The following is a 12392-nucleotide window of genomic DNA, read 5'->3' as shown; positions in this document are numbered from 1 at the left end:
CCAAGTTCATTGGCATGGCTCCATCCATGTGACTAGATATTGTTCCATGTCAGGTGTCATTTTACACCTGTGAGTGATGCACACCTTTTCTGGAAGGCCGAAGCAGGCACTGACTGGAGTAACTGGAGATGACAGCACACCATTTTGTTTTCTCCTGTTTTAAGGTTTATCCTCAAACTAAGTCCGATACCGGTTTTTCATAGTAAGGCGTGATGCCTTTATATTAGAATTGGATTTTTTACATGAACAGTTTAAAGATTTGATATGTTCCCTCTTAATTCATATGTCATATCTAGGCGAAGGGGTTCACTCTCAATGCTAATAATGTTAAATAAATGATCAAAGAACGGTGTTGGCTGATTGCAAACTCAAACGAAAAGCTCAACTACTAAATAAAACTAACGATGTGGGAACATATTAAATGTTCATGAATCTGTCACAGTGGTGCATGAAAGGACGTTTGTCTCGCTAATACAATATAATGTACATACCACCACAAGCACTTTTTATACAGCAAGAGAAATACTCACTGGTAGTTACTGTTATGATTCCCATGTCAAACATGATTGATGATTTATATGTGCTCCATATATGAAGATGTCTTTCCCATGGCCTTTGGGTGAAGGTAAGAAGGTTCCACCCTCAAGGGACAGCTCCGTGACGTCTGTCAACTGGCTTGATGGATGAACTGGTGTTTGTCCAAGAGTCAAGTAATTGCACCATGGAAGACCCATTTAAAATATTTAAATGGTGTTCAACATGTACACTCAGGCCTCGAGTTTCAAAAACAAGTGCCGCAAAAGGCCACGGTAGAAGAAAATGTTTGGTCACTGAGACAGGCATTCATAAACATGACTCTACATTTCAACTTCAGAAGACTTCTTTTTTTTTTGTTTCTCCATCGCGAAAAATTTTAAAAGGGTTGTAACAACACCGTTTAACAAACTCAACAGTTTACATTGTTAAAGGGACACTTGATTGGGCTGAACATTGGCACTGATATAATAGGTCTGTATGCAAAAATGATGTCAGCACTAAAATTCAACCCCCTGAAAAACCCTGCAGAGATTTAAGGGTTTGTTTTTGTCACAAATTTTAAAGTTGTAACACCCCCACATTGGGAGGAGACTGCTTGATTGACACATCAGCCAGACTACATCAGTGACGGAAGGAGACATGCATTGTCACATTGTTTCCGGGCTTCGTTTGTCACATTCTGTTGTCCCCTAGTGTCTGAAAACGGAGACCGATCGCCACCAAAATTCATATACACACATGACAACCATTCCACTTCAACCTGTGAAAATATCAAATTGATCAACACAATATTTTGGATTTTATAGATATAAAATATGAGCTCCTTTGAGGGAAAAGTCACTATCACTTTTTATTTTAGGTATATGTGTAGTATTTTCACATTATGATATTGATTGTATTTCTAGCACCTCCGTGGCGATTCCGATTGGAGGTTCTGTTTTCCGAATAAATATTAGTTGCAATTTTCTAGCTTGTTTTTTTGTCTTTCATTTTTCTCTCACTCGAAATTATATCCCTCAGACATGCTTTTTTTTTATTATGTCTTATTGTTTACAGTTGTGTGGATAGTAATGTTAGTCTTATGATTGAAGCAAATTTTTATGTTTACATTTGCTGCTATTCACTCAGACTGTATTTTTGTTTGTTTGTATATTATATTTTTTATTTTTAGTTATTGTTATTTTACAGTTCTCAATTTTATATTATATGGGAACTGTTTTAAAAAGCAATTACTTTTTGTTACTATTTGTGACATGTTTTTGTTTCTCAGCCCAACTTTATTTATAAAGCACTTTAAAAGCAACCACAACTCCATAAAAACTGAAAAAATCAGACCTATGAAAACAAAAAGCGTTAAAAAAAATTATAACATAAAACATGAAAACAATTCAGAGTCTCACGCAGAGTCAAAAGCCAAAGGGGGGAAACAAGTGTTTTAAGATGAGTTTTTAAGATGGACAGCGAGGGGACTTGCCTAATGTTTCACAGAAGGTGATTCCAAAGGGAGCGACTGGCAATGGAAAAGGCTTAATCCCCGTTGAGGCTCCACTTAGTCCTCGGTCCCTACAGTAGTATCTGGTCCGCTGACTTGAGGCACCAGGCAGTTAAGTAGAGGTGGAACAGCTCAAAGGGGGAAGGTGGGGCGAGACCATTTAAAAATTAAGACACAAATAAAATAATCTTAAAATGAACTCCCAAAAGTACAGGTAGCCAGTGAAGGAAAGCCCAAATTCTGTGTGTTCTGTGCTACGTGCACGAGCTCCAGTAAGGAGGCAAACAGCAGCATTTTGGACCAACTGGTGACACTTGATGGAGGACTGGCTGACTCCCAAAACATGCACATATACGAATTATGGATTACAAACTTTACAGAATGCAGTGTCAGGAACAAAAATTGCCCATGATTGAGTTTGTATTGGACCATCAGACAATTGAAGCTGTTTACTAATCACTATGCAGGCGCACATTTTATGGTTATTTTTCCATGTTTGTTTTAATAAATTAGTGAAAGTTGTGTTCTTTACCGTTCCTTTTATAAATATATGATACTGTTTATTTTGTATGTTTTGGGGGCATCTGCATGTTAAATTTACTGTATGTCTGAAAATGCTCACTCCCAGTAGATGATGATATGACAATACAGTATGTGACCTGACACTTCTTACTTTATCTCTCTTGATCTTGCTGCAGGTACCAAAACTGTCAACACCCATAAACCTCTGATCCTAGACCCCTAACTCACCCGTCAACTTCGTAAAAAATGTACACCCAAAAAAAAAATGTTTTAAGAATTTTTATTGAATATATTGTATTTTTCTTTATTCAACATTGCACATAGTCCATTTTCAATCACATCTCATATTGCTGCCTATAAAATGTTGTGAATGTAGAAAATCCAGAAGTCAGCGGTCTTAACCATAACAAAAATGGATAATTAAAGACACAAACTCCAAAGATACAGAGGGAGAGAGAGACTGAAAGAGAAGAATAACACAAACATACTTTAAGGATGCATTTTTTCTCAAAACAAAGCGTCATGCAGATTAAAAGCAAGGCTGGCCAAAATTCACATGGATATTTCTTTCACCTCAACTGTAGAAATATTTTACATGTTCATTAAAAGTCAGTCATTCCTTCGTGGAGAGTGACAAGACAATGGAATGGATGTTGGAGTATGTGGAGCGGTTACATTATAGCAGCTACAGCTCGGAACGCCACCTTTAACCCAAACAAAACACTGATTGACATTGTCACCTTAAAAACTGGACAACTTTTCACATTGCGACTGCAAAGCTTCCGTGCTTTGCAGCATGCATGCAAAGAGCATCTTTGCTGACTGCGTCAGCAGATGATTTGACAATGACTGATGGAGATACAGTAAAACCAAGTCATAACCTTAAAAACGTCAACATCAGTCCTGCATGTCCAAACTGTACCAAATTGCGTAGACAAGCAAGAACAGAAATTTGTCCAACCTGTCAAATTTATATCTGAATTTACTTAAATCTTCAGGTTTATATTCTCTTTGTGAACACGGTGGACATCCGTCATCTGCTGATTCATGACAAAATACACCACGGCTAACAAAAGCCATTTTCACATGATTAAAATGGCGTTGACATGGAAATTCTATTCCCGGCCCGTGTCTTTAATTTCACCTTAAGCTTCGAGTCGAATGTGTCACTGCTTGATGAGTGATGGCTGGTGTCAAGCGTGCTCGCACAAAGCAGCAGCGAGCGACGCCTGCGTTGCTTTGCTCAGGGGCACTCTAGCAGCCATGCATTCATTTGCTCCTCACTCTCATCTAACACAGGATGCTGCATGAATGAACATAATCACTCTGACAACCTGCCGTGTGACTGTGTGTGTGTTTTATTCAACCGCCACACTATATTAATGCTGAGTTATGTTTCTAACATATCCTTCACCTTTTTCATTACCATAACAATGTCCTCAAACAAAAAAGGCCAATGCGGTAACTTACATTTTCCACGATTCCTCTTTGAAAGTAACTTTTAATGTGATATGCTGAGAACTTACAACAAACACACCTTTTGCTGTCTGAAATTTCCAAACTAAATTTTACATCAGTAGCAAGCAACAAAAATAAGTTTTTCTAGCCATGGTCATAGACTACCTACCAGGTTTAGTGTGCTGGACATAATGATTTCATCCCCTTTTTGCTCAATTACAGAGAAATAAACAGTTTCACATTTCTGTATTTGAGTATTTATTATGTTAAGAGACAGAGATGGGCATTCCGTCCAAGGGATGCAGCTGTCCGTCCATCCGTCCCAGACGGATGCCTATTTTGGGAACAGAGGACGAGAAGTTTTTTTTAAAAAGACGGACCAAGCAAGGACGGAAATGGGTTTTCGTCCGTCCCTATAATTGTCCCTATCGTCAAGGACTGACTGATGTGTTGTGTTTGGATTCTTTTAAAAAGAAAGACCACTGTTCGATTCTTCTTCTTTTTCATGTGCGTTACCTCTAATAACATTGTACTCATAGGGATAGTCTGCCCTCTAGTGGTTCAACGCATGTAATACCATGGATTATGCCACAGGACGCCCATTTCACTGACGAGGAAAAAGGCGGATAGCAATTTTGTTTTGTTATTGCATTATAACGCAATCTTAAATATTCTCATGATGTCCCCTGGCAGGCTCTGGTGACCGACGGTGGTTGTGTTAGCAGCCAAATGCTATCATGGTTGACGCTTAAACAGTTGTGAACAATTCGATTAACTCACCATACTCCTAGCTGCTAAGTGGATGTGAATAGGAAATTAGCCAGCTAATGAGCTTTAAATAATGTTTATGAAATATGAAACCTCTGCTTTTAGCCTCTCTCCCACAGTGTCATGCACGGATGCTTTTTTTTTGGGGGGGGGGGGGGGGCGGTTGACAGACTGACCAAATGTAAGGCCGGTAGCACTTTAACAGGATGAGGATGGATGGGTTCGGAGGACGATAATTTGTTATGAATAATGACGGAGGGACAATGAGGCAAGGGTGCACAGGTCACCGATGGAGGGCGGAGGACGGACCGGCAAAATAGGGCAAACTGCCCATCTCCGCTAATAGACATTTGGAAGGCTGCATTTGAGACTGCTGGGAGGTTGGAAATTGTATTGTTAGTATTACAATTACAAATAGGTTTTACATCATTGTGTTTTATTTCCTGTCTGTTGGCATTTGTGCATGTTAGTGAAGTAAGAGTGCTCTACAATAAAGAGCCAATGAGTTGCACTGTCAAGTCTAAGGCCGCCACTAGATGTGCAACAAATGTCTCAAGTGAGATCCTTCGAAATATTTTTGTCATTTTTTTTTAGGGGTGGGGGGGGATTGTAATCCTAATGGGTGTGTAGTCCTAGTAAACAAGGGTCATCATAAAGACAACGCAAGTGGAAGGCCAAGACTTTTGTGTATATCGGTCAGTGCGCATAATATACACAGGTGCATCTCAATAAATTAGAACATCGAAAGACAAATTCATTTATTTCAGTTGTTCAGTTCCAAAAGTGAAAATCATACATCATACAGATCCATTAAACAACACTTTTCAGGGCACCAGTTCGGACCTAATGTTTCTCTCTATTTTTTTTACGATGGTGGATTTCAGAGCTGGGCACTTGACCCTTTTTTGCCCGTCTGGCCGCGACCCTCCACCTTTGACCTGGGTACCCTTCCGGCCGCGACCCTTCGACCATATTCCTAAACATCGTCGGCCCCCGCCCCGTTCCGACTGTCGCCCAAGCACAGCGGTTTTGCTACGGCATATTTCCGGAAAGTAGGAAAGTGCATGATGTGCCAGTGTCATACTTGAGTGCTGCACGCAGCTTGAATCTACTCCCGGACACAAGTTGTTTTGAAAGAAGCCTAAAAAGAAGCCTTTCACCGAGTAGGCTGAGATTAAATTTTGCCGCCTCGCGAGCACGTCGCACGCATGAGGGCCGATTAGTGGGCCGGACTAAAATCCACCTCCGGGCATGCCTAGTCCAGCCATTTTTAAAAATTTGTCACCCCCCACCCCTCCGCCCCAAAAATGGGCATCCAGCCGGGTCGGACTGCCCAGATCTGGTGAATTTTGAGTTAGCTACAAGTTATACGTTTCTGTAAAATATGAGTTTGCCATTTGTTTTCCACATACATCTAAATCTAGTGAGATGCCGCATAATAATCTTGAACTTGACTTGTTCTGGGAAATAGACCACAGAAGAATTCAAATATATGTTGATAAAAGATCAAATCAAGTCATGTCATCCTCTAAAACATTGACTTTGCCACTCATGGATATGTGATATCTCGTGAACTATTCTGTAGCCAAAGACGTTTGTGAGTGAAGTGATGGACTCATAAATCTTTCAAGTCAGATGGATTCATACACAGCAGCAAAATACCAGCAGCCACGGGGTCCTCTGTAGAGTAATTGTAGAAGTCATGGCTCAGAATAACTGTAAACTGTGTGATGAGCATGGCCTCATTGTCCTCCTGTGGCCAGTGGCTATGACACCTCTGTTCTATGCGAACATAGCCTCCACGTGTTTTGTTGCTGGCGGCCGGCCTCATTAGAATTTCACTTTTCTCCTCTCACCTTGTTGCGAGTGTTGTCTGATGGCCCCACCAGCGTTAGTGTTAAAGTGGGAGCCAGCGGCTACCGCGGTCCCATATGAGGTAGTCATGCATCCGTAGGGGTCGCTAAAATTTCTCCATTATTTCAATTACAAATAAGCATTATAATGAGGAATTTGCATTCATGAGATGTTATGAATGCAAAATGAAAACAACATCCCATGGTGATTCAATGCATGGAGTTTTTTTGTATTTACCACTGTGTTGACCACATCCAAATAAAAGAGCAGTATTTACTACTACAATCTTATAAACCAGTGGTCCCCAACCTTTTTTTCTGCCGGTTCATACAAGTCCACTCCATACCCTTTGCGGACCGGCAACCATTCACTGACATGGGATGTCAGGAGGTCAGATGAATGCAATTTTTAATGTACCTTTACTAGCAGCGCCAACATCGTAACAATGACTGTCTTAGTTGCGGGAAGGATCAATTCTTCACCAATATTAAATGACTTTTTAGCCTGAGCAATGCTGGCTAAGCCCTCAAGGCACTTACATTTGTTGACGAATCAGATTTAAAGTCTACTTGAATCATTGGAGAAGCTGCTTGCCGCATATTGTGCAGAGTACGTGGGTATCACCTGTTGCGATGAATCCATATTTCAATTAGGTCTCCTGGTATTGTCTGTGAAATACACCTTTATTTTCTTGGGCATAGGCTCTTGTGTTGAATCTTCAATGGGCCTTTTCCCCGTTGCACAGAAACTTTCCAAATGCGTCTGTTTTCCTTTGGACTCTTTTATATATATATATATATATATATATATATATCGCTATATTAAGATACACAGGATTATGTACTGTACTATACTATCCCTGAAAAATATGACTTTCAATATTTGGTTGAATATTCTACTGCTCAAGAGAACAATTTGTAATGAATTTTGAGTATTTGTTCGGGGATGTGTATTCATTGTTACAGAGTTCCTCTGACATATTTAGTGTGCGTGTTTCATGAACGTAATATATCCATGTGACAAAATCAAGGCGGTTATTGAGCCACATGTGAAAAATATACTTGACCTCGTTGTGTTTATACCTCAGCAGGTCAGCAGATCGTCAAAGTGATATTACAGTCTTCCAGTTCACATCAACAATGTGTGGATGCTGTTGTTACTTGATGCAAGAACAAGGACGTTTAACACAACCCAATTTGCAATGTTTTGTAAAGCATAATCTTTGAAACATCCATGGCACAAATTATGACCGTTTTTCTGTCATCACTCTTTCACTCTTTTCTTTTTTTTATAATCTGGATGACATGGCCACATTCATAATGTGTTGTAACTCCCGGTTAGGACCTTTTCTAATTAGTTGCGTGAGTCTTTCAATCGGCTCTAAAATGTTGATTAATGTTGTAGTACTCTGATGTGCCGACAAAAGCAGATTTAAGGGACTGTGTCACGGCTATTTGACATAACTTCAGCCTCAAACCGCGTTCATTATTTTAATTAATAGCCTGCTTGAGGAAGTGGGTCAGAGACGGTCCAGTTAAACGGATTCCTTCCCTTCTCCTCTGGTTCTGTTTGATGCGGGGTGACTGGATGTGTTGACTTCAACACCATCAAAGCTCCCTCTCATTTGCCAGAAAGACACAATCAAGTTAAGTAAGATAAGTGTAAGTGGTTCTTATCAGGAAACACTGTCCAGCCAGGAAGACTTGACTATTTGGTGCAAACATTGGCCTTACGCTGAAATGTTTAAAATAAATAAATAAAATCGAACAAACATTTCTGTGCAAATGCTGCATTCAAGACTACTAGGATGTTGGAAACTTCCCTCTTGGAAATGACAAGGTCCAACCTCGGTTTTAGTGAATTCTTTATGAAAAAATACTAACAAATAGGTGATTGTGAATTATTGTCTGTTCTTGGGCAATACTGCATCCCTTCCTACGCAGGAGAGACTTCAAGTAGTGGTCTGATTCACTTTGCATAGTCACAGGTCAGAAATGTCCAACTCCTGAGTTGTTCGGAATGCAGCATATGCATACCAGTGTCCTAATTTACATAATGCTCGTTGTTCATCAGTTAGTATTTTGAGAGTTAATAATGTGTATATATTTCCAAAAAAAGTCACACTTTTACCCCACTATATCATCAAATTCAAGGCTGCTTAGTTAATTCATATTCGCATACAATAAAGGGCTTACAGTGCACATTATTCAAGAGTTAACAAAGTAATGACTGAATCTAATCTCAGTGTTGAAGACGCTTTAGGCGCTTCATCGACACGATTTAGGTTCTCCTACACTCTAAAAACAGTTGGCTTAACTATAACTCAATTTTGGGTCAAAAATGGACCGATAAACTAATTGGGTCAATTTGACCCACTTTCTTGCGTTGTTTTGTACAAAACAGTTCATTTGGGGGAAGGGTGTTTTGTACAAAGCTACCAATTTTTGGGTTGTTTTTGCAGAAACCAACCCAGAAAGTTGGGTCAAATTGACCCGAGTAGTGGATCGGTCCATTTTTGACCCACCTGTTTTTAGAGTGTAACTTGCAACATGACACAATTTGTTCACTTGACCCCTTAATTACTTTTCCTACGCTACTTTTTTTTCAGACAAGAAACGACTGTTAATTTTAATCCAGTAACTCTGCTGTTAAACCAAGTGAAGTGACAAGATAAACGGCAAATCTCCTTCCCAATAAAAAACATCCTCCTTGCAAGGTAATTTACAACAACAACCACTGACATCAATTGTAAAACTACTGTGGCTATCCTGTATGGTTACAAGTTTTTATGACACTCTGGAAACACCGGGAACATTCAGTGAGTAGCTTTTTCCCCCTACAGATACAAGCACTGAGGTAATTACACGTATAAATTGTTCAAATAAAGAGCAGTAGAGTGTACTTTGGATTTTCTGTAAAGGAGGGAAAATACTTATAAAAAGATATTGGGCTCTAAATCCAGGCTTCTTAAGTGCCAGTGTAATTAACACAGTATGTAAAATAAAACCAAATACAACTGAAGACAGCTAATAATGCAAAACAGGAATGTGAGTGAACAACATCCGAGCAGTAAGAGGCAATTCAACTCCTCAGTGCCCAAACAACATTAGCAATCTTTTGTTTTCGAATAATGACTGTTTGATGGGCGATGTTTAAAAAAATAAAAAATAAATAACATAAAATAAATAAGAAAGTAGGCGCATGAGAGCAGCATCCACAACAATGTGAGCAACGTGATCGTATCGGTGAGGGCAAAACAAACACAGATGATTATTATGATCGATGGTCGTATAACAGTCAAATAAAGTTTGAAAGTCTCAAATGACTCTGCAACACATCTCAGGACACACAAGTATAAATGTCTGCTATATACATTGTCTCCTATTCCGTGTGCATAACTATAACACAACATCTGAGCACAACATACAATAAATTCAGGGTTTCACCTTTGGTTATGTATTTATCAAGGCTAGGTTTAAAAAAATAGAGAACACACGTTCATGTTACTTTGCATACACTTAAAAGTGGGAACACGTCAACAAAGCAGCTGGTCCATTTGTTGTTTGCATCTGAGAACAACCTAAGGTGTATTGTCTTTAAGAGAGGGAATCTTGGCTATAGTACTGAAGAGTTCCATCCATCATCTGGGACAGAAGGTGTGTGGCGGATATTTATGGTTGCGTTTATGTGCCTGACATCTTTGTTTTAGTGAGAGTGGATGTTAATGCGCTCGACAACGTGATAACCAATATATCTCCCAGCCTTAAAAACAATTCATCAGTGAGAATTGTAATGTTAGGACACGACTTGGACGAGGAAAAACTTTGTTGCCAGCTTTTGAGCAACTCAGGTCAGCCTTGTTTGTATACGAATACGAATGAATACGAAAGAAGATCAAAGGAGTAAGTCATTCAGCTGGCTGCACATTGGCCGAGCGACAACTTAGCATTTAGTAACACCTACCTAAAACACCCTTTTGACATTGAAACCAAATGTTATTCTCTACCATATTAAAATGTGCACACCTCTTTCTTACATTTTTTTTTCCACGTGTAAAGAAAATATCGTAGTCTAAGTCTCATATCATCGCTTCATACATCTGTATATGTGTGGTAATTAAGGCAATCATTCTGGGCCACAGTCTATTCATTTATTCAACCCTGCAGGGTTTGTTTACCTATTTCAGAAAGTAGTAGTTCCACCCCCACATGCCCCCCTTGTTGTTGAGTCCCCTCTAGCTGTTGTTCTTCTTCGGTGTCCACTCGCAGCCACCACGGCGGTCACAAGTTGCGTTGGTTCTCTGCCACTTCCAGAGATGCTGGGTTTGCGCCCTGTAACTGGCAGAGCTGCAACACACACACGCACGAGAGAAAAACAGGAAATAGGTTTTGAAATAGATTGAAAATACCAGCATGCTTGTGACAATTATGCTGCAGGTTATGCCTCGGCTTTCAGCGTCACGTCACCAGCACGCTCATTAGGTGCCAGCTCACACATGAGCACCGAGGGAGCTTGAAAATGAAATCATTGTTTGAACGCTGAGAATACACACCTTTAAAAACAACCAGAGAAGAGAGTGTATGACTCTTTCTAATAGGGTGAGGTAGTCTTTCGTTTTTGGCATACGCCGTAATGCTTTTGAAATACCATTGAAAGAAACATCACGGCATTGCAGAAATTCTGTAGCACATAGAATACAAACACATATGTGATGTGATGCATTAACCAGTATTTTAGTCCTTCTACTTCTTCCATTCATTGGCTTCTATCAGAATTCATTAATCATTTCTCAGGGGTGTACCACAGGTTGTCTGTCTCGCCTTGTAGGCTGTTTTACTGTTTTTTTGTTTTTTTTGGGGGGTGTGTGCGTGCGTGTGCGTTTTCACAAGGGTACTAGTCATGATGAGCTTGTAACAAAAAAAAAAGTTGCAACCATCAAAGATAATTTCGCTCCACGTGATTGTTACATTGTAGGTATGTCTGTTATCTATTATTAAACATTTGAACAGTACACAACAAGTCTAACCACTTGCAACGGTTTTATGGATGTTAACAAAAATAATAAACAAGATTCAATTTTAACTTTCTATTTCTAAGTTAAGTGGCTTGAAAATTGTTGAATTCCAAATTGTTAGAGAGTTTCATTCAAGGAAGACCATGATATTAACATTCCAGTTTTTACAGCTGCACAAAATTAAACACTGATTGTGGTTTTGTTTTCATACGATTGAGTGACACCTCAATATTGCTCGTGTGAAATGTACTTCATTACTTCTTGCTTCAATGTAGAATGAGAAAGCTATAAGGAGTCAGACAAGAGGCTGCAATTAAGTGCTGCGATTACTGATGTGGTGAAATAATTGAGATATAATATACAGGCAGGTCCCTGTTTCAATCACTACTATGCTAATGCAGTAGTTAAGCTGTAATTATATTAAATACTTGTATAAGAACAGTTCTGGGCCATGATTATAAAACTATCAAAAGCAAAACAAGTAAAAAGTAAAACTTCTTATACTGCGTGACGATGTTTTTGTGCCACTGTAACCTCAAATTGAATTCCACCATTTAATAAACATATACTCAGAGCTGGGCACTTGACCCTTTTTTGCCGGTCCGGCCACGACCCTCCACCCTTGACCTGGGTACCCTTCTGGCCGCGACCCTCCGGCCATGGGGTTGGATTTGTCATATTGTATGTATAATTATTTGGGTCAAACAGACGGCCAGAAGTTGCAGTGAACAAGTTACTTATTTTCCA

General features: G+C 39.5%; 1 protein-coding gene across 1 annotated transcript in view; it reads right to left on the bottom strand.

Moving 5' to 3' along the window:
• Positions 1 to 2816: 2816 nt before the first annotated feature.
• Positions 2817 to 12392, bottom strand: part of kcna4 (potassium voltage-gated channel, shaker-related subfamily, member 4) — a 61897-nt gene continuing 52321 nt past the window's right edge. The window contains exon 3 of the mRNA XM_086025003.1: positions 2817 to 10977. The gene's annotated coding sequence lies outside the window, so the exon portion shown is untranslated. The remainder of the gene's footprint in view (positions 10978 to 12392) is intronic.

This window comes from Filicampus tigris, chromosome 3, assembly GCF_054856515.1.
Source record: "Filicampus tigris isolate MCC_2025a chromosome 3, RoL_Ftig_1.0, whole genome shotgun sequence".
NCBI lineage: Eukaryota > Metazoa > Chordata > Actinopteri > Syngnathiformes > Syngnathidae > Filicampus > Filicampus tigris.
This window is presented reverse-complemented; position numbering and strand designations above follow the sequence as displayed.